The sequence below is a fragment of the Mastigoproctus giganteus genome, chromosome 10 (assembly GCF_048544385.1).
Source record: "Mastigoproctus giganteus isolate SK-2022 chromosome 10, ASM4854438v1, whole genome shotgun sequence".
Taxonomy (NCBI): Eukaryota; Metazoa; Arthropoda; class Arachnida; order Uropygi; family Thelyphonidae; genus Mastigoproctus; species Mastigoproctus giganteus.
The window spans coordinates 165,705,732-165,729,426 of NC_143584.1; the positions used below are offsets into that span (position 1 = coordinate 165,705,732).

The 23,695-nt window shown below is 38.3% G+C and overlaps 1 protein-coding gene across 2 annotated transcripts in view; it reads right to left on the reverse strand.

The window, feature by feature from the left end:
* Positions 1-10,597, reverse strand: part of LOC150079452 (calpain-7-like) — a 133,377-nt gene extending 122,780 nt beyond the window's left edge. For both annotated transcript variants that reach the window (XM_090384077.1, XM_090384076.1), the window contains exon 1: positions 10,346-10,597. The gene's annotated coding sequence lies outside the window, so the exon portion shown is untranslated. The remainder of the gene's footprint in view (positions 1-10,345) is intronic.
* Positions 10,598-23,695: the final 13,098 nt, after the last annotated feature.

Sequence of the window (23,695 nt, forward strand, 5' to 3'; positions counted from 1 at the left end):
CACTTTTGTTTTGTATATTTATCAATGATATTGATGAAGGTATATCAGGCTTAGTGTCGAAGTTTGCAGATGATACAAAGGTTGGCAGGATGTTAATGACAGTAATGGCAGTGTGCTACTGCAACAGGATCTAGAAAATTTGGGCAGATGGGCTAAGAAGTGGCAACTGAAGTTTAACCTTGACAAATGCAAAGTACTGCATATGGGTAGAAGTAACCCCAGAGAAACGTACCAACTGTGTGGTACTACACTTAAGGTGGTAGAAAATGAAAAAGACCTGGGAGTAATTGTGCAGGCAGATATGAAGTTTTCTGAGCAATGCAGACAGGCTGCCAGGGCAGGTCATGGGGTTTTGTCAATGATATATAGGAATTTTGCTAGCAGGGAAAAGGAGGTGATTGTCCCTCTGTATAAGGCAATGGTCAGGCCACGCCTTGAGTACTGCGTACAGGTCTGGAGGCCTCATTTTAGGAAGGATGTAGATTTACTTGAGCGTGTATACAGAGAAGGGCAACAAGATTGGTGAGGGGAATGAAGGGATCCTCTTATCAAGAGAGGCTTAAGTTCTGCAAATTGCAGTGGCTGGAGACTAGGCACCTGCGCGGTGATCTGATTGAGGTGTATAAGGCCTTGAATGGGTTCAGCACGCTGAATTCTGATGGGATCCTTCCACTTGTTCAGATTACGAATCTAAGGGGGTAGAATAGATGTAGAATAGATGTGTGGAAATTGGCCTTTAGCCAGTGGGTGATTAATTGCTGGAACAAACTTCCATCTGTCGTTGTGGAAGTTGATAGGTTGAATAAATTTAAGGAGGAACTGGACAGGCATTTGGAAGGAATGGTGTGATTTTTTTTTTTTTTTTTTTGGCTGATGCTGCATAAGCTCATACATTTGCTTTCTTGCATCACATGCCACTACTACTACTACTTCAGCAGTGACACAAGACATGGAAACTTTGGAAAGTAAACTGAATTAGACAAACAGTTTTAATATTTCTGTATTATATGTATATGGTACATACTCATACAAACAGGATACAATATAGAAGAATATATTGTTTTCTAGAATTTTTCAGCAGTTGTCTTTAATGCATACTGTGCATATATTAAATATTCTCTGAACAGTGCAGACAGGCTGACATGACAGCTTGTAGGGTTTTGTCAATGATATACAGAAATTTTGCCAGCAGGAATAAGGTAGTGATTATTCCATTGTATAAGTCAATGGTTAGGACACATCCTGAGTACTGTATACGTCTGGAAGTCTTGTTTTAGAAAGGATGTGGATCTGTTGGAAGTGCAGAGAAGACCAACAAGATTTGTTAGGGGGGAACAAAAGAATGCTCTTACCAAGAAAGGCCTCAATTCTGCAAACTGCTGCATCTGGAGACAAGACTGAAGAACATTTTTTTTTTTTTTTTTTTTTTTGATTTGGTAGTTGTTGGCGCATCAGCTTCTGTGGCCATATTGCACCTCACAAGGTTTTTGCAGTACTTTGATCCAAGCCCGAGGCGGGAATCGAACCCACGACCTTTGGGGAAGAACATCTGGCTGAGTTGTTTAAGGCTTTGAATGGATTGGGTAAGCTCAATGGATTGTCCAGTCTGAAGAAGTACCCTTCTTCAGACTACACACGAGAAGGAATAAATTCAAGTTGAGAAAGAATGGTTAAAGGTAGATGTACAGATTTTTGCCTTCAACTAGTAAGTAGCTGATTGTTGGAACAAACTTTCATCTTGTGTTGTAGAGGTGGGTAGTTTGAATAAATTCAAGTACAAACTCCAAAACAAATTTAAGGCTTTGTATGGATTAAATAAGCACAGTACTGATGGCATCCTTCTTCTTGCTCAGACTACACACACAGTTATTTAACCATAAGAATTGGTTACCTTTATGTAAAATGCTTGAATTTTAGTTTAGTTTAATTATTATCAACAGGAATACTACATGTCTTTGAGGAATTTTAGTAAAAAAGTCTAATTGGCACCCCCTCTCTCCAAAAAATAAAATAAAAATAAAAAATTGCAGGAAGTTATTTTAATATATTTCATAATAATAAATGAACATATAACTAAAACATTTTGAAACTGAAAAACCTACCACTATTATCTAATACTTTACAACAAAAAAAAATCTTTTATTAGAATATTTATCATTCTGTTTCTATAATTTATGGCTGAAAGCAAATTTCAGATGATAATGTAATGGACTGGTAACTTTTTAGTAATGTTGATAGTAAAACACAAAAAAAAAAAATAATAATCACTCTTGTTTTTAATTTTTTAAATTTGTTAACTATTAAACTCCTTATGGTGGGCACCCCCTCTTGATTAAACATCTTTGTGTGGTGCTCAAACTGCACACTTGCACCCCCAATTAGCAACATCTTTCAACAGAATGCATTATTTTATAAAACTTCTCGATAGGTAATATTTTCCATGTTTACATTTACCCTGATGGTGGTCTGAGTCTGCCTTATAATATTTACTAGCATATTTAATTTGGTAATAAAGGCCTAAAATCCCCCTACCCAAGAGGTAGAGGATTTTAGGCCTTATAGTGATTGGTGATTTAATTTAGTGGTAGATGTTTCTGAAAAGTCAACTGTATTCAAAGATATTTTCAAATGCATGTTACGAATGTTAAGAACTAGTACTATGATCACACATTCAGTACTTCTATAACACATATGCAAGGTAATAATTTACTTTACCTGAAGGTATGCTGAATTCTGTGACTGATCTGCTTGTGATATTTGTTATAAAGATCAAAAATATGGTTTCAGTTTAATGTTCAGTGGTTATTTTATTTAATTAGTAAATTCTCTTCCTCATAATGTGAGTTTTATTTATGTCTCTCATTTAGATCACTTTTAGTTTTTCTCTGAAAAGAATCAATAGTTACAGGAGAATGATGTTGTTGTTGTTGTTGTAGTAGGGTTTTAGGAGCATTAGCTACTAAGGCCATATTGCTTTGCTCAGTGTATATTGTCTGTAAATTGTGTGTGTTCTGAGGTTAATTTTCTGTTGCTGGACGAAAAACCCAAGTTTCTGGGAGGAAAACCCATGATACCCTCACCCGAGACCAACTAACTTAGCTACATTGTGAAAAAGGGCCATAATTTCTCACATCATCAACAGGATTCGAACAAAAAAAAAAAAAAAAAAAAAACATCTGAATTTGATCACAATATACCCAAGCAATAAAAACAATTGTGAAACTTTTTATCCATTACATTACATTAATTAACTGTTATTGATATGCTTATAATATTGTTATTTACAATGTCAGTTAGTCATCTGTGTAAACACATCAATTAATTTCGTATTTAAAAATTAACTCATTAAATTCTGGCTAATATTATAAATTCAATTCCTGGTTGGATTTTTTTGGATGATATATTATTTTGCTTTATAAATGCAAAAAACTAATATAGTGAACAAACATATATTCAAGAATGGTTTCGATAATGTACAATATGATTAATGTATGCGGAATAATCTATTTTCACAGTGAAGACCACATTTTATTATCATAAAATGTGTACCTGTGATGTAGAATTGCTAATTTTAATAACTTTTTGAATTAACATTGCCTGACTGGTTAAGAATAAATTAAGTGTCCTTTAATTGTTGAAATGGGTTCCAAAATCCATTTCAATTTAAAATGGATTTTGTTTCATGTATGTCTGGCTATGTAATGTTCAACAACAGTTATCTTTTTTGCAGCATAATTAAAAAAAAAAAAAATGCTTCCCAATATCATAAATTTTTTTGTGTACTAACTTACAAATTACAAAGCTTTATTTTCTTTACATCATAAAGGAAATAAAATTTTCATATCAATGGAATCTGTATAACAGCATGAGGGCTATTAGCCCTCATGCTCTTATACAGATCCCATTGATATGAGCTATTAGCCATTTCAGATTTTTTTTCATTTTAATGTTACTATATAGAAATTTAATCTTTATTTTATTGTCGGTTAGACTTAATATCTATTGAAACAATCATCCACATTAAAGAAAAGTAGATAAACCAGGTTCATACAATGAATTCTGTGGAAAGTTTGAAATTAATACCATCTTACTTCATGATACTAATGTTAAAAGTCAACTTATCATTGCAGGGCAATTTTAACTTGCTCAAGAAAAACGTTTTAATTCTGCACTGAAGGCTCTTACAACACTGTTCAAGGATTACGCCTAAATGGATGTCAGATGAGCCTCGTGGCAGAGAAGAAAAATGTGTAGGATGCATATATATTATCAGGCAACACAGAAGCCTATGGTACATATAAGCTAGTCTATCAAAAAATGTGATGCAAAGAAAAACGGCAAAGACTTCTATATTTATGTACACTCTAGAAGGAAAGGGATGAATCCGATTGGTCCACTTGATATCGATGGTTCATCTATTGATGATCCTGCTCAGGTAGCTAACAAACTGAATGAGTATTTTGCATCTATATGAGGAATTCTGTAGGGAAGTGGATGCCAGAAACTTATCAAACTAACAGAGAGCTAAATGATTTTGTAATAACTGAGAGGAAAGTGGAGAAGAAATTGTTTAAGTTAAACATAAGAAAGGAACCTGGGGTGGATGGGATCTATCCAGTTATATTGAAGGAGGCAGCAAAGGAAGTAAGCAAACCCTCAGCCATAAATATGAGAGCATCCTTGGATTCAGGGGAAGTTCTCATGGACTGGAGAAGTGCAGATGTATCCCTGATTCACAAAGGAGGATCATTACAGACCTGTTAGTTTAACTTCTGTTCAGGGGAAAGTAATGTAGTCACTGGTTAAAGAAGCAAAGCAGGATAATCTAGACAAGACTGCAGTTATAATTCAGACACAGCAAGTGTTTTTAAAGGTAAGCCTTGTCTGTCCAACTTCATTGGATACTATGATACTATGATGTGGTCACAAAGGAACTATGGGCTCGGCACACCCAGGGTCCTGAGCTGGATATCATCATCACTATTAGCCATATGGCGCAAGGAAGTCTTAGGCTTATGCTGCACCAGCCAAACAAAAAAAAAAATTCCCGAGTTACCCTGAGAATGAGTGAGAGAGAGAAGAAGAAAGGAATCACCAAGAAAGAGAAGAATGATGATATCCAGCTCAGGGGCCTGGGTGTGCCAAGCCCATACTCACCAGATGCGAGCCCCTTCTCTTTCTTGGTGATTCCCTTCTACTTTTGACTCTCTCTCTCTCTCTCTCTCTCTCTCTCTCTCTCAGGGTAACTTGGGTATTTTTTTGGTTGGTGCAGCATAAGCCTCGGGCTTCCTTGGAATCATATAGCTAATAATAATAATAACTAGATGCAAAAAGAATTTTGATATCATATACTTGGATTTTAGGAAAGCTTTTGATACTGTAGCACATGGAACACTACTATACAAATTGGAGCAGTATGGCATTAAGGGAAAATTGCTGTTATGGATAAAGAGATGGTTGAGTGGGAGAAGACAAAGTAGCAATCAATGTACACTGCTCTTCATGGACTACTATTATTAGTGGAGTCCTCTCCCCCAGGGTTCGGTGTTGGGCCCACTTTTATTTTTTATATTTATCAATGACATTAATGAAAGTACATCAAGCTTTAATGTCCAAGTTTGCAGATGATACAAAGATTGGCAGGGGTAATGATGGCACGTCGCTGCAACAGGATCTAGAAAAGTTTGGTAGGTGGGCTGAGAAGTGACAACAGTAGTTTAACATTGACAAATGCAAAGTACTGCATAATGGCAGCAGTAACCCCAAAGAAACATCTCAACTGTGCAGTACTACACTCAGGGTAGTGGAGAATGAAAAAGACTTCGGGGTAACTGTGCAGTCAGATAAGAAGTTTCCTGAGCAGTGCAGGCAAGCTGCACTGCTATCATTGACAAGAACCATGAGCTGCTGACAGCTAATGAAGTCTTGTCAATATATATTAATTTTGCTAGCAGGAATAAGGTGATTATCCTTTTGTACAGGGCAATGGTCAGGCCACATATTGAGAACTGGATACAGGCCTGGAGGCCTCATTTTCGGAAGGATGCAGAGCTGCTAGAACAAGCAGAGAAGGGCAATGACATTGGTAAGGAGAACAAAGGGTTACTTTTAAAAGAAAGGCTTAAATTAAATTCTGCAAATTGCAGCATCTGGGGACTAGGCACCTATGAGGTGATCTGATTGAAGTGTTTAAGGTCTTGAATGGTTTGAGCAAGCTCAATGCTGATGGAATTCTTCCTCTTGATCAGATTATGGCCCTCAGGGGAATTCAATAACTATTTATTCAGAAAGAAATTGCACTCCAAGAAGTAAAATGGAATGACTACAGATCTACCGAATAATGTAACAATTACATATTCAGAAAATTAGCAAGCAAATGTTCAGTCCAGCCTAATATATGCAGCCTTGCAGATACAGGAACCACTAGGTGGCAGTGATCACAGTGTGCTGAAGCGGGATTTACTCAAGGAGATAACTACCATCAGGGGTAAAGGGAAGGGTTATTGCTTTCGTAAAGGCGACTACGATGGTCTGAGACAGTATTTAAATTCTATACAGTGGGACCAACTGATGTTACCAACAGCAAACTCAAAATGGGAAGCATTCAAAGAACTTATCTTGGAAACTACTAGGCTTTACATACCAACTAAGAAATATTGTTCAAGGTTCAGGCCTAAATGGATGTCAGATGAACTAATGAGACATATGGCAGAGAAGAAAAATGCATGGGATACATATAAATTAACATGTGACACAGAAGCCTATGATAGATATAAGTTGATCTGTAACCAAGTTACAAAGGAGGTTAGGCAGGCGAAGGCAGATTACGAGAAATCTTTGGCAAGGGATGCAAAGGAAAACAGCAAGGAGTTCTTTACTTATGTAAACTCTAGAAGGAAGGGGATGAATCAGATTGGTCCACTTGATATCGATGGTTCAACTGTTCATGATCCTGCTCAGGTAGCTAACAAACTAAATCAATATTTTGCATCTACATTCACACATGAGGAGTTATTCAGGAAGGGGAATGCCATAGATGAAGTAAACACTGGCAGTGAGCTAGATGATCTTGTAATAATTGAGAGTAAAGTGGAGGAGAAATTGTTGAAGATAAAAACAAGAAAGGCACCTGGGATGGATGGGATCTATCCAGTTATATTAAAGGAGGCAGCAAAGGAAGTAAGCAATCCGTTAGCCATAATTATGAGAGCTTCCTTGGACTCAGGGGAGGTACCCACAGACTGGAGATGTGCAAATGTAACCCCAATTCACAAAGGAGGATCAAAGGCTGACACAAGTAATTATAGACCTGTGAGTTTAACTTCTGTTCCAGGAAAATTAATGGAAGCACTGGTTAAAGAAGCACTGCAGGATCATCTTGACAAGAATTCAGTTATAGCTCAGACACAGCATGGTCTTGTTAAGGGAAGGTCTTGCCTGACTAATTTGATTGGATACTATGATGTAGTCACAAAAGAATTGGATGCAGGGAATAACTTTGATATTATATATTTGGACCTTAGAAAGGCTTTTGATACTGTTGCACATCGAAGACTGCTGCACAAATTGGAGCAGTGTGGCATTGGTGGCAATTGTTGCTATGGATAAAGGGGTGGTTGAGTGGCAGAAGACAGAGAGTGGTAATTAATGGACACTGCTCATTGTGGACTAATGTTATTAGTGGAGTTCCTCAGGGTTCAGTGTTGGGTCCATTGTTGTTTTCTGTATTTATAAATAATATTGATGATGGTATATCAAGCTTAATGTCCAACTTTGCAGACGATACAAAGGTTGGCAGGGTTGTTAAGGACGCTACTGACGCTATGCTGCTGCAACAGGATCTGGAAAGGTTGAGCAGATGGGCTGAGAGGTGGCACATGAAGTTTAACATTGACAAATGTAAAGTACTACACATGGGAAACAGCAACCCCAGAGCAACGTATCAACTCTGTGGTACTACACTGACAGTGGTAGAAAATGAAAAGGACCTGGGGTTAATTGTGCAGGCAGATATGAAGTTCTCTGAGCAGTGCAGACGGGCTGCAAGAGTAGCTCATGGTGTCTTATCAATGATATACAGGAATTTTTCTAGCAGGGATAGGGAGGTGATTATTCCCTTGTATAAGGCAACAGTACCTTGAGTACTGTATACAGGTCTGGAGGCCTCATTTCAAGAAGGATGTAGAGCTGCTGGAACGAGTACAGAGAAGGGCAACAAGGTTGGTGAACAGAATGAAGGGTTGCTCTTATGAAGAAAGGCTTAAGTTTTGCAAATTACAGTGTCTGGAGACTAGGCACCAGCGAGGTGATCTGATAGAGGTGTACAAAGCCTTGAATGATTTGAGCATGCTCAATGCTGATGGGATACTGCCTCCTGCTCAGAATAATCACCTGAGAGGGCATAAATTCAAATTGAGGAAAGACAGATGTAGGATAGATGTGCAGAAATTTGCCTATAGCCAGCTGGTAGTTGGTTGGTGGAACAGACTTCCATCCCTTGTTGTGGAAGTTGATAGCCTAAATAAATTTAAGGCTCAGCTGGACAGGTATTTCGAACGAACGGAGGGGTAAAGTGGAAGGGTTTTTTTTTTTTTTTTTTTGGGTGATGCTGCATAAGCTTGCTTTCTTGCATCATATGCCAATGCTAATGCTATATACAAAACAGAAATCTGTGCTCCTGATTTCAAGTTAATGAGAGGCAGTGTCAGTTCAGGCTTTTTGAGACTATAATTAATGTCAGAATTCCTTCCATTTGTCCTCATGCTTAATCTCATTGAAAAGGAGTTAGCATGGAGATGATATAATTGAGGTATATAAGGCCTTGAATGGATTGAGCAGGCTCAATGCTGATGGGATTCTTCCTCTTGCTCAGATTACAAACCTGAGGGGCATAGATTCAAACTGAGGAAAGACAGTTGTAGAATGGATGTGCGGAAGTTTGCCTTTAGCCAGCGGGTAGTTGATTGCTGGGACAAACTTCCATCTGTTGTTGTAGAAGTTGACAGCTTAAATAAATTCAAGGCAGAACTAGACAAACATTTGGAATGAATGGATCAGTGAAATGGGAAGGGGGTTTTGTTTTGTTTTTTTTCTTTTGGCTGATGCTGTATAAGCTTGCTTTCTTGCATCATGTGCCTCTACTAATGCTAATTTCAACTTAATCATTACCTCAAATTGATTCCCTCTTCACCTATCTATATCATCATCTTTACTGGTGAATAACCCATTCCTTTATGGACGGTTTATTCACTGCTAGCAAAATCTAACACAATGTGTTCATTCCTAGTTGACAAAAGAGCCACTCAAAAGTTGACACTAATACATGAAATCAATAATTGTCTAGTCAGCAAGAGAATTTGCACTTAAAAAAAAGTAAAATGGAATGACTATAGAAATCATTCTCAAACATTTAAGTTCACCTTCCACTCTGACACTTCTATTAGAGTCTTATTTATACATGAAAAATTAAATAAGATGAAAATAAAATGAAAAGATGAGGGGTTTTGACAACAAAATGTCATTAAGCACGATATACTTCTAGTTTCAATTGAAAGTACTGGGATTTTTGGAAAGTGTCATGTTCTCACCCTACCAGTGGGTTGACCGCCCCAATTTGATAAAACCACCGGACTAAGGACTTCGCGATCATACAATTTAAAATATGCAACTCGGAATACAACCAGCATTATATTCGTTGGCATTAGACAGCTTAAGCAAACACATTCTTTGCACATTACTATTATTATAATTAGCCATATGGCGCAAGGAAGCCAGAGGCTTTTGCTGCACCAGCCAAAAAAAAAAAAAAATTGAGTTACCCTGAGAGAGAGAGTCAGAAGTAGATGGGAATCACCAAGAGAAGAATGATGACATTTAACTCAGGACCCAGGGTGTGCCAAGTCCATACTTACCAGATGTGAGCCCCCTCCCACTTTAACCTAAGCATCAGATTAGAAGGAATGGAATGCAAACTAATGGCTACTCCTACCGACAGAGAGGGACAAGCACAGCAGAACACAATCCAAAAACTCAACAGGAGAAATTTTTAAAAAAAGTATAAAAACCAAATCACCGAATTTTTTAGTCACACTTACCACTTAAGGTGTACAGTGCTTACGTGTATTACAAACTATACTTATAAAAATTTAAATAATTAAAGTGAAAAAAGTATAAAGCTGTTAAGTGTTATTTACTTCTAGTTAGTGAGGAAAACAGACGGTTGAACAAACACGCATTCCACAAACCCAAAAACATATTCAATACAAAAATAAACAGTAATCTTCATTATGTATTTATTTATACATGCAGATAAATACAATCTCCCGTTCTGAGTAATATACAGTACCTTCCGCTGGTGTCTATTTTTAATTCAGTTGCACTAAACTTACATTAACTTCAATGTATTCAATGATTAAGACAATATACTGATATCAAATTTGGGAATCCATTTTAAAAAAATGTGTACTTTTCGAAAGTATCGCAAATATCATTTCACAAAGAAAACATTCCATTTTATTACTGGAATTAAAAAAGGTCAGCACATGTTAAGCGAAAACCCACCCAAAACTCAAACCCGCTAATGGGTTACAAAATGCATTCACTTCTCTATGCTACTGCCGCACCCTCGCGGCGAGAATAGTAGCTACGATAATTCTTCCAACATCTTGTGGAAAATCTAAAAATATTTCTTGGCTAAATGCTAAGAGTATTATTATGAAGAAGTTGGTTTATGCATGGGTACTGCACTTACATCAATTCTTTAATTAAACGATGCATTATTACTACCTGGTTAGTAGAATTAACGTTAGTGCAGAACCTATGCTTAAACGAACTTTAGCTTTAGCATTAGCATTAGTAGAGGCATTTGATGCAAGAAAGCAAGCTTATGCAGCATCAGCCAAAAAAAAAAAAAACCCACTTCCACTTCACCCCTCTGTTCGTTCAAAATACCTGTCCAGCTGAGCCTTAAACTTATTTAGGCTATCAACCTCCACCACAAGGGATGGCAGTCTGTTCTACCAACCAACCACCCGCTGGCTAAAGGCAAATTTCCGCACGTCTATCCTACATCTGTCTTTCCTCAATTTGAATTTATGCCCTCTCAGGTGATTTTTCTGAGCTAGAGGAAGAATCCCATCAGCATTGAGCATGCTTAAACCATTCAAGGCTTTATACACCTCTATCAGATCACCTCGCTGGTGGCTAGTCTCCAGACACTGTAATTTGCAAAACTTAAGCCTTTCTTCGTAAGAGCACCCCCTTTGTTCCATTCACTAATCTTGTTGCCCTTCTCTGTACTCGTTCCAGCAGCTCAACATCCTTCTTGAAATGAGGCCTCCAGACCTGTATACAGTACTCTAGGTGTGGCCTGACCATTGCCTTATACAATGGAATAATCACCTCCTTATCCCTGCTGGAAAAATTCCTGTATATCATTGACAATACTCCATGAGCTACTCTTGCAGCCCGTCTGCACTGCTCAGAGAACTTCATATCTGCCTGCACAATCACCCCCAAGTCCCTTTCATTCTCTACCACTGTCAGTGTTGTACCACAGAGTTGATACGTTGCTCTGGGGTTGCTGTTTCCTATGTGTAGTACTTTACATTTGTCAATGTTAAACTTCATTTGCCACCTCTCAGCCCATCTGCTCAACCTTTCCAGATCCTGTTGCAGCAGCATAGTGTCAGTAGTGTCCTTGACAACCCTGCCAACCTTTGTATCATCTGCAAACTTGGACATTAAGCTTGATATACCATCATCAATATCATTTATAAATACAGAAAACAACAATGGACCCAACACTGAGCCCTAAGGGACTCCACTAATAACATTAGTCCACGATGAGCAGTGTCCATTGATTACCACTCTCTGTCTTCTCCCCCTCAACCACCCCTTTATCCATAGCAGCAATTTGCCTCCAATGTCACACTGCTCCAATTTGTGTAGCAGTCTTCCATGTGCAACAGTATCAAAAGCCTTTCTAAGACCCAAGTATATAATATCAAAGTTATTCCCTGCATCCAGTTCTTTTGTGACTGCATCATAGTATCCAATCAAGTTGGTCAGGCAAGACTTCCCCTTAACAAAACCATGCTGTGTCTGAGCTATAACTGAAGTCTTGTCTAAATGATCCTGCAGTGCTTCTTTAACCAGTGCCTCCATTAATTTTCCTGGAACAGAAGTTAAGCTCACAGGTCTATAATTACTTGTGTCAGCCTTTGATCCTCCTTTGTGAATTGGGGTCACATTTGCACATTTCCAGTCTATGGGTACCTCCCCTGAGTCCAAGGAAGCTCTCATAATTATGGCTAAGGGTTTGCTTACTTCCTTTGCTGCCTCCTTTAATATAACTGGATAGATCCAATCCACCCCGGGTGCCTTTCTTGTGTTTATCTTCAACAGTTTCTCCTCCACTTTCCTCCCAGTTATTTCAAGATTCTGTAGCTTACTGCTAGAGTTGAATACACCTCTGGCATTCCCTTTGCTGAATAACTCCTCATGTGTGAATGTCGATGCAAAATATTCATTTAGTTTGTCAGCTACCTGGGCAGGATCATCAACACTTGACCCATCAATATCAAGTGGACCAATCTGATTCATCCCCTTCCTTCTAGAGTTTACATAAGTAAAGAACTCTTTGCTGTTTTTCTTTGCATCCCTTGCCAAGGATTTCTCGTAATCTGCCTTCGCCTGCCTAACCTCCTTTGTAACTTGGTTGCATATCAACTTGTATCTATCATAGGCTTCTGTGTCATGTGTTAATTTGTAAGTATCCCATGCATTTTTCTTCTCTGCCATATGCCTCATTAGTTCATCTGACATCCATTTTGGCCTAAACCTTGAACAATATTTCTTAGTTGGTATGTAAAGCCTAGTAGCTTCCAATATAAGTTCTTTGAATGGTTCCCATTTTGAATTTGCTGTTGGTAACATCATCAGTTGGTCCCACTGTATAGAATTTAAATACTGTCTCAGTCCATCGTAGTCGCCTTTACGGAAGCAATAACCCTTACCTTTACCCCTAATGGTAGTTACCTCTTTGAGTAAATCCCACTTCAGCACACTGTGATCACTGCCAACTTCTTCATGGTCTGGATGAAGAAATTTTCAGTAAGGATTTACTTGAAAGCAGAGGCGGACAGGCCATAAGACTTACGGTGGAGACCTCGATTTGCCGAACTCTCTGGAACGGAACATGCTCTAGCCAAGGAGGATGTCTTTGTGTGTGCCAGGTGCAGAGAGTGTCTAGAAATTAGGCGTCAGCTCAGCGTTCTGATGGCCGTCTATGAGAGCTTGAGGTGTAGGGTAGATGCCCTCGAAGAAATTAATATGATGGGCCCGTCAAGCTCGCAGCTACCCAACTCAACGCCTGGGCTCACTTCTGGGCATCAGGCAACATAGCGGCAACCTCCAAGGCAGAATGCGCTGGTCCTACAGGGGTTAATTATCGTCGGTGACTCTATTATCAGGGAGACGGGGAATATATTGTGTAAAAAGGATAGATTTTTTTTTTTTTTTTAATGTAAACCCCAAATACGAAGACAGGTATTATAACCTATAGTACTTGGTACCGTGCTAGGGTTGGAGGTTGAGAAGACAAAAGAAGATATTTGTTGACATTGGACTTGAACTTCTGTAGACTGTAATTTTCAGGAAATACGTATGAAGGAAGGTTGTTCCAGAAAACGGCAGTTGAATGAATAAACGAGGAAGATGAAAAGTTGGTTCTGTGAGTTTGAAGTTGGACAGTAAATGGATGTTGGCTGGTGGCGGCATGTGTTCGGACCGTTTTGAAAGAGAGAGTGGGAATTATAGAAGCCAAATCAGAAGAGCAGTGCCCATGGAAGTATCTGTAGAAGAGGCATGTAGCAGAAACAGTGCGTCTATGAGAAAGCGAGTAGAGAGACTCTGTTAGAGATGAATCATTAATTAACCTAACTGCCCTCTTCTGAATGGAATCAAGAAGCCTGAGAGAGGTTTTGGGGGCACCACTCCAGATGTGGGAACAATATTCCATGACAGGGCGAATTTGCGATTTATACAGAGTGAGCAGCTGTTCGGAGGAAAAGTAACGCCGAGAGCGAAAGAGAAAAACCAAGTTTTTTAGATGCAGAGGAAGCAATATTTGTAATGTGCTTGTGCCAAGAGAGATTAGAAGTCAGGGTAATCCCCAAAAGAGATATATTATTTTGCCCAGAAATCGGAGTGTCACTAAAGATAAGCATAGGAGCAAAAGAATCCTTTTTCCGAGAGATAAGACAAGACTGAGTTTTAAAAGGGTTGAAATCAACTAAGTTGTCTTTGTGACACTGGAGAATTACCTAAAAATCGGCATTTAAGGAATTGGTAGCAGATTTTTAAGAAGTCGAAGCTGATTGAGCAGAGCAAGGTCTCTCAAAATGGAAAGTGGAATGCAATGTGCTATCTCGGCAAAACTATGGATAGGGTTTCCAGTCAATGGAAGAAGGTCATTAATATACAAGAGGAAAAGACTGGGGGAAAGAACTGAACCTTGGGGGACACCGGCATTAGTGGAGAAGTTAGAAGGCAGAAAGCCATCTACCATCACCCTCAGTGAGCGATCAGAGAGAAAACGGGATAACCAATTACTAAAAACAGTTGGCAAACCATAAGATGGTAGCTTGCTTAGAAGACCTTTATGCCAAACACGATCGAAAGCCTTTGAGATGTCAAGGGCAACTACTTGTGTTTCACCGAACCTTTCCATTGAATTAGTCCATAAATGAGTAACATAAGCCAGAATATCACCAGTGGATCGACACTGACGGAATCCATACTGGCGATCGTTGATCAGACGAAAGGTTTCTAGATAGTTTAAGAGTTGGCGGTTAATTGATTTCTCCATTACTTTAGAAAGAGTAGAAGTTTGTTTGTTTGTTATTTGGTTTTTAGGAGCATTAGCAACTAAGGCCATATTGCTTCGGAATATGCGGTGGTCTTTCCCTGACCTTTCCGCATCCTCCGTATTTGTTTGTTTGTTATTTGGTTTTTAGGAGCATTAGCAACAAAGGCCATATTGCTCCGGAATATGCGGTGGTCATTCTCTGACCTTTCCGCATCCTCCGTATTTGGTGGTGACGGGCTCGAACCCCGGTCTAATCAAGAAGCGTGTGCTATGCACTGCTGCTGCTACTCCTTCCCACCTGGCTACGGAGGCGCCAAGAGTAGAAGTAATTGCAATGGGACGATAATTGGATGGGAGGGATTTGTCACCCTCTTCTGGGAACTGGCTGGATATGAGCAAATTTCCAAGAAGAAGGAAAAACACCTTTGGAATAAGAAAGCGGAAAAAGGCGGCAAAGAATAGGAGTAAGTTCAGGAGCACAGGTTTTGAGAACAAGTGGAGAAATACCATAGGGACCTGGAGCTTTCTTTGCATCAAGATTCGTCAAAGTCCTTCTAACATCCTTTTGACGGAAGGCCACAGGAGGCATTGAATGGAGCGTATTGGGAATGGTGGGAGGTGTTTTACCAAGATCATTAATACGTGAGTTGGAAAAAAAATGGGATGCTAGCAGGTCAGCTTTATCCTTGGCTGAAGTGACAACAGAACCATCTGGTTTGGACAGAGGTGGGAGCAGAGATGGGCAAAAGTTGCGGCCAATAGCTTTGGCAAGAGACCAGAATGCTCGGCTACCATTAGGGCAAGAAGTTAGTTTTCTACTCTTAGCCTGTTCAAACTCTAGTTTGGACTGATTAATACCTGCTTTACAATTGTTGCGAGCTTTGGTGTAGGCAGAAAATGAAACTAAAGAATTTGAAACAAGCCAATTAGGATATGCAACATTCTTCTCTTGAACAACCTTAACACATTAGCATTAGCATTAGTAGAGGCATTTGATGCAAGAAAGCAAGCTTATGAAGCATCAGCCAAAAAAAAAAATAATAACAATAAATTAAAAAAAAAAATAATAAATAAATAAAAAATAACCACTTCCACTTCACCTCTCTGTTCGTTCGAAATACCTGTCCAGCTGAGCCTTAAACTTATTTAGGCTATGAACTTCCACTACAAGGGATGGAAGTCTATTCCACCAACCAACCACCCGCTGGCTAAAGGCAAATTTCCTCACGTCTATCTTACATCTGTCTTTTCTCAATTTGAATTTATGCCCTCTCAGGTGATTATTCTGAGCAAGAGGAAGAATCCCATCAGCATTGAGCATGCTCAAACCATTCAAGGCTTTATACACCTCTATCAGATCACCTCACCGGTGCCTAGTCTCCAGACACTGCAATTTGCAAAACTTAAGCCTTTCTTCGTAAGAGCACCCCTTTGTTCCATTCACTAACCTTGTTGCTCTTCTCTGTACTCGTTCCAGCATCTCTACATCCTTCTTGAAATGAGGCCTCCAGACCAGTATACAGTACTCTAGGTGTGGTCTGACTATTGCCTTATACAAGGGAATAATCACCTCCTTATCCCTGCTAGAAAAAATCCTATATATCATCGACAATACACCATGAGCTACTCTTGCAGCCCATCTGCACTGCTCAGAAAACTTCATATCTGCCTGCACAACCACCCCCAGGTCCCTTTCATTCTTTACCCCTGTCAGTGTAGTACCACAGAGTTGATACGTTGATTGGAAAACGAAGGTTTAGATAAAGGACGACATTTTAAAGTGGAGTGTGGGATAAAGGAAATTATTCCTGCAAGAATAATTTCACTGACACGATCTGAGTAAGCGTTGACATCAGAATTTTTGAAGCAGTAATTCGACCAAGGAAAAGAAGAAAAGAACTCTCGCAGGTCATCCCATTTTGCATTCTTGTAATGCCAAACAACACGAGGTTGGGAATAGCCATAAGATAAAGGTTCCATTGGAAGTTGTGATCTGAAGTGCCTAAAGGACCTCTCACTTCGATCGTGTATTTTGAAGGATTGTTTGTGAGAAAAAGATCAAGCGTATTGGCTGTATGATTAGGATTATCCGGTATTCTTGTAGGTAAATGAACAATCTGTGCAAGGTCATTAGTAATTGCAAAATCCTTAGCATCTCGACTAGCTGGGTCGGTGTGACTAGAAAACGGAAGCCAGCTGGAGTTGTGAACATTAAAATCACCAAGGCAAATTATCTCACTGTTAGGCAAGTTGGACTGGAGAAAGTCAAGTTGCAAAGACAGGAAGTCAAAGAGCTCCAAGTGATTAGTGGAGTTGGAGGAACGGCAGAGACAACAGATGAATTTGACACAATGGGGTAGAGAGATTTTAAGCCAGAGAAGATCAAAAAGAGGAGATTCCAAATTTCCAAGTCTCTGACAGGCAATATCAGAATGGACATATGCACAACTACCACCTTTGAGGCGAAAGGAATCATACAGCAAATAATTTGGGCATCTGAGATGAGCAGTAGTTGAATCAACCAATAACTGAGATTCTGTCAGAAAAAGTACATGGGGTTTGCCAGATTGCAAGTGGAAATGGACATCGTTGAGATTAGAATTGAGACCACGTATATTTGTGAAATGAATTAGGAACTGCTTGGGAGGTTTATATCTTTTCGCAGATAAGCTTGCTCTATTAGTTTGATAGAAGATGGAACAGGACCGGGGTATGTCTGCCAGGTGCAAAAGTTGATGACGTTGTAAAGCATATATCATCTTTTAATGGCACAAAGGGTGATATTGTTGTAACGTTGGCACCAATGACATTAAGAGTAGGAAATCTGCAGATTTACTTAACAAGTACAGGTCAATGTTGCAAAAAAGTCGTGAATTAGGGTTAAATTTGAAAGCGTCTGCAATTCTGCCCAGACACGATAGGAGGGAGTACATGATGAGAGGCTTGTCAATCAATTCGGCCCTGGAGGAAATGTGCAAGTATCAAGGGGTAAAATTTTTTTCAGCATGGTCTGTGCTTGTTAACAGGAGGGACTGCTTCTACAGGGATGGGATACATTTAAATAGAAAGGGTGCAAGAATATTTGCTGATGCTATCGAGGCAGAGTTAAGTGGGTTGGAAAACTACTAGCCTTGGGGGGGGATACACGGACTAAAAGGTTAAAAGTAGCTGCAGGCAGAGGTGAAGGTGATTCTTGCACAACTTCTATAACAATAAGTAGCGACCTGGAGCGAGGGGTGCTGGGGGTTTCAGGGACTGATGGCAGTCATTGTGAAACAGGTGGGTATATGGGATGTGTCAGGATAACTAGGAATACGAATAGGTGCATGTATACCAATGCTAGAAGTATAGTAAATAAATTTGATGAATTTGAAGTGTTGGTCAAGACATCAAAGGCGAATATTGTTGGGACATCAGAGACATGGTGTCACACTGATATTAGGAATGCAGAATTGGAATTTGAGGAGTACAATGTGTACAGAAAGGATAGACAGGATAGGAAGGGAGGTGTCATGCTGTTAATTAAGAAAAACATAAAATCAAAAGAAGTGCATCCAGTTGATATAGATGAACAGTGCACTGTTGAGTCGGTTTGGTGGACATAAGCACTGCAAAAGCAAAAATAAGAGTAGGAGTGTGTTATAGGCCTAATAACTCAAATGAGTACAATGAACAATTGTACAGAGAAATAGAGTGGGCTAGTAAATCAGAATGTCTTATAATGGGGAATTTAACTTCCCAGATATAGACTGGAACTTATGGGTTGGTCACTCACACACTAGTAAGACTTTTGTGGATTTATTGGATGATTGTTTTCTGCAGCAGCACGTTCGAGAGGCAACCAGAGAGGGTAATACTCTTGATCTGGTTGTCAGCAGTGATCATTCGTGTATTAAGAATTTGCAGATAAAGAACCATTAGGTGGCAGTGATCACAGTGTACTGATGTGGGATTTACTTAAAGATATAATTACTATCAGGGGTAAAGAAAGGGGTTTTTGTTTCCGTAAAGGTGACTATAGTGGTCTCAGACAGTTTTTAAATTCTGTACAATGGGATCAACTGATGATGTTACCAACAGTAAATTCTAAGTGGGAAGCATTCAAGGAATTAATAGTGGAAGTTACTAAACGTTTCATACCTATTAAGAAGAATCGCCATCCTCCACATAGGAGGTGCAAAAGATCTCAGTTTAAGTTCCATCGATGAAGTGATGAAATTTTATGAGGCTTGTTGATAAAGTGGCTCAGTTACTTGGACTCAGTTAAGGGTGGCATGGTTTTTCCTCCCGGAAACCTGGGTTTTTCGTCCAGCAAACAGTAAATCGACCATAGAACACAAACAATTTACAGACATAACATATACGGCTCAATACAGCCTAAGTCGCTCATACGCCTAAACTCCTACGAAAAACAAACAATCACATCGAATAGGCCATGAAAGTCGGATATGTTCATAATAATGATAATGATAATAAATGGTTTTCAATGCATGGCTCACGAGCAGGACGCTTTTCCCAGAGACTGAAGGATTCATGCTCACCGTCCAAGGCCAGGTAATAAACACCAGGAACTATAGAAAATACATCGCAGAGGAGCTTCGAGTGTCAGATGACACATGTCGTTTTTTTTTTGTTTTTTTTTTTGTTTTTTTTGGTAGTTGTTGGCGCATCGGCTTGTGTGGCCGTAATGCACCTCCCAAGGTTTTTGCAGTACTTTGATCCAAGCCCGAGGCAGGATTCGAACCCGCGACCTTTGGGTTGCCAGGCAGGCACTTTACCCACCCGGCTAGCCCGGTCGGCACACATGTCGATGATTTGGCCTCGGAAACGATCCAACACATCACCGCAAGATACAAGGTGATCACCAAGACACAGTATACTCGTAGACAAGACCAGGTGGCCAGGAAATACATCAGAAGTTAGCGAGGAAATACCAGTTGATCAAAGAAAGTGTACCGTATTACAAGTACGATCCCCAGACCATATTAGAGACCCAAACCCACAAGCTGTAGTGGGATCGCTCTGTACGGTAGCACAGTGGTATCGTCACCGTCCTCGCCACACAGGGTGGAAAACGGTTCGAATACCGTCGATGACGCGAGGAACTTTAATTGGCGTTTTTCACTCCATGACTGAGTTAGTCGGTCTCAGGCGTAGATAGCAAGATTTTTTACCCTAGAAACTGGGGTTTTTTTCCTCTAGCAAAACAGGCAATCGACCAGAGAACACACGCAATCTACAGACACAAATACGGGTTTATGTAATTAATTACAGATAACCCTAATATAATAATTTGATTTGTACTCGGACCGCGCCATAATAACGGACAAGACAATCCCGCACAACAGACCAGATATAACCCTTGTCAACAAGAAGAAGAAAAAGGCTACCTATCTGATTGACATAGCCGTGTATTTCTACCTCCAGAAAACCCACGAGGAAAAGATCAGGAAGTGCACGGATCTAAAACAGGAGATCAAGGAGATGTAGCATATGCAACAAGTAATGACCATCCCGATCATAGTATCAACCACCTATATGGTACCAAAACCCTACAGCCTAGCAGTCACAGGTCTCCAAGAGAACACCTACAAGGACAGAAAGTCGCAATCCTAAACACTTGCAGGACAGTCAGAGAATTCCTCGACCAACAGTAACACCAGCCATAACAGCCACTCTGTGTACTTGGTAGCAGTACCCGTAGCGTTGTGGAGCCCCTTCCCCCAGTCATGGAAAAATAATATAAGAGCAACATTATTATTATTATTATTATTATTATTATTAATATCCATATGATGCAAGGAAGCCTGAGGCTTATGCTGCACCAGGAAAAAAAAAAAAAGTTCCCGAGTAACCTTGAGAGTGAGAGAGAGAGAGAGAGTCAAAAGTAGAAGGGAATCTACTTTTGACTCTCTCTCTCTCTCTTGATAAAGTGGAATGATGATGATATCCAGCTCAGGACCCTGGGTGTGTCAAGCCCATACTCACCAGATGTGAGCCCCCGGGGTTACATAATAATAATAATAAAATTTTGCAATACAATTTATCTTCAGTAAGAACCTTCAGTAATATCTGGCTAAGAATTTCTTCAGTGAAACAGAATAGGTTGGCATATTTTAAAGTTTAAATTTAAGTATTGTTCATGATATGAAAATTATTTCTGTTAGAATATTTATTTAATGGTTTAAGGCTATCAAAAACTAATAATACTAATATATTTTTTGACTGATGCTGTATAAACTTGCTTCCTTGCATCATATGCCTCTGCTAATGCTAAAAACTAATGGCATAGAGCAAATACATTTATCTATTTAACTTAACTGATACTTAATTGTAGGTAATGAAAATTATATTTCAAAATGGTATTATTTTTACGTATAGAGTAAATCAAAAATATACATATAAATAGATTTGTTGTTTGAGAAGCAGTTGCCAAAATTTTGACAACTCTTAACTCTAACACTTGTATTGAAAATTTATATTGTAGTGCGTCTTTGTTGCAATATATAGCGCCACCTATCAGATCGCAGACGCTGATAGTAGGTACACCACAGAGTAGTAAGATACAGTGTCAACTCTCATAGACGATACTGTTAATTCCGGTTACACGTTAAAACGCATAGAAAGTGGCGCCACCAATTTCGGACATAAGAAACAGGCTGGAACATTGCGAAGAGTGCGTGCAAAATTTTCTAGAGCTTTGTAATTGCGATGGACAATATATCAATTCACCAATTATTAGTATGACATATTCACAATTAATTGTCGTTTCAATACAAAAAAAAGACAATGTAAAAGACGGAAGAATAACAAAACATAACATAAGTAAAAATATCGGAAAGTTTGAATCGGTGATTATAATAGCTGAGTGATAAAGTCAAAAACAGGAATTTTCAGGAATTTTTTCTTTCTCAGTTCAAACCTCTGTTTTCGCTCCACCGCCTTTTTCTCTCCTTTTTTATAATTTAAATTCATTTCTCAAGTATACACATGGTTCAGTGGAAAATTTGGAATACAATTATGTGATTAAATATTGACTGTTTTATTGTTGAGTTAGTTATTTTCTTTAACAAACTTTAGCATTCTTTCATTTAGATCACTATTTATCCGAGTTAGATTTACAACAAAAAAGGACAAACTTCACACTTTATTATTCAAATTCCTTTAATTTATAAATTTTCTCATTACGTATGAAAGATTTGAATTATATGTTGTATTCTGTAAATTGAAATAGTAATATCATCACATGGACTGTGCTATAATATATATATATATATATAATTATGAATAAAAAATTAAAATTAAGTAAAGAAAGAAAATGGATTTGAATTTGAATAGAGATAAAATGAAATATCGATAATATGAATTATGGATCAGGGACACTGCAAGAGCAAAGGTACCCTACAACCATAATGTATATAAAAAATTATTTTTAATGTTATGTGTAAATCTTTAATTTAACTTATGCTAATAATGAAAATACCGTGTACCCTGGGAGCGATGTATGTTGAATAAAGGGGGAAGAACGGAAAAGAAAAGTGTAACGTTATAAACAAAGTGCGAATTTTGAAAAAATGCAAAATTTGAAAAGAACGACCAAAGTAGAAATAGCATTGCAGTATCTTTCATAATTTCTGTGAAATAATTTTCAATAATTTTTTATATATATATATATATATATAAAGCATATTGATTTATCATAAAATTAAAAGCAAGACTTATATGCCCAGTACAAGCAACATAGACAAATATATTAATAATAACAAAGCACTGTGTTAGGGTCTTCAATACAATCCTTGATTTCATAAACTGTAAAGATCACCAGACAATAGAATTCCGTCCAATTGAAATGAAATTGTATCTTATTTGTGGATTTGTGATGTTTTATGTAGTTCAGAATAGTCAGTTAATATTGCTTTGATACAACTGATCTCTAATAAAAAAAATCATGACACAATTTTCCCCTTTAGCTTTCACAGCACGTTTAACATTTCCCAGTTGCATGTGTTTAACATATTTCAATTTTTTTGTTTTATTTATTTATTTTTTTCTTTAAGGGATTTTGACGCTGGACCAGACCAGTAAGCCAAGTTCACATTTTTCACTTTTTGTTTTAACATAATTTTCAAGAAATACTGAATAAGCACATTTTACATATTATCTTTGTGCTTGTAGTTCCCAATCCACTCAAGGTCAATAAAACATGTTTTATCACAAACATGTTTTTTTCCAAAATCTTCCTTATGAAATACCAAATCAACTTCAGAAAATAAGATATTTGATACACGTATCATTGTATTCAACGATTCCTTTGATGGCCATTTCAATCCATACCCCTCACATTAAAATCTTTAAAATACATTTTTTCAATATCAAGATCAGTTTTGGGCCTATTAGTAAATTTTTACATGTTTCACTATTGTTGCTCTTTAAAATATTTCTGGCTAGGTAACCTGAGACGTATGCCAGTACATTTTCATCAGAAATATCCATATCCTCACTGTACCTGGTTTATTCTGACTCTTTCACTTTGTCAGTGAGACTTACTGGCTCACTAGCATCCTGGTGAACCAATTCAAGCAAAGTATCAGTATGGTTTAAGAGACCAAGAAGAACAGCGGCAACATCATTTTCACAATTAGATAATGCACTTTGTTTATTCATTGCATGCACAGTTTGTCTTTTTCCTGCATAGCTGTTATTTGCTTCCTTAAACAATTCAGCAAAACAGGGCAGAATCCTGGCTTATTAGCAATGTTCAACATTAAATGCTTCAAGGTTTTTCCGCTTGGTACATTATTATTATTATTATTATTAGCTACATGG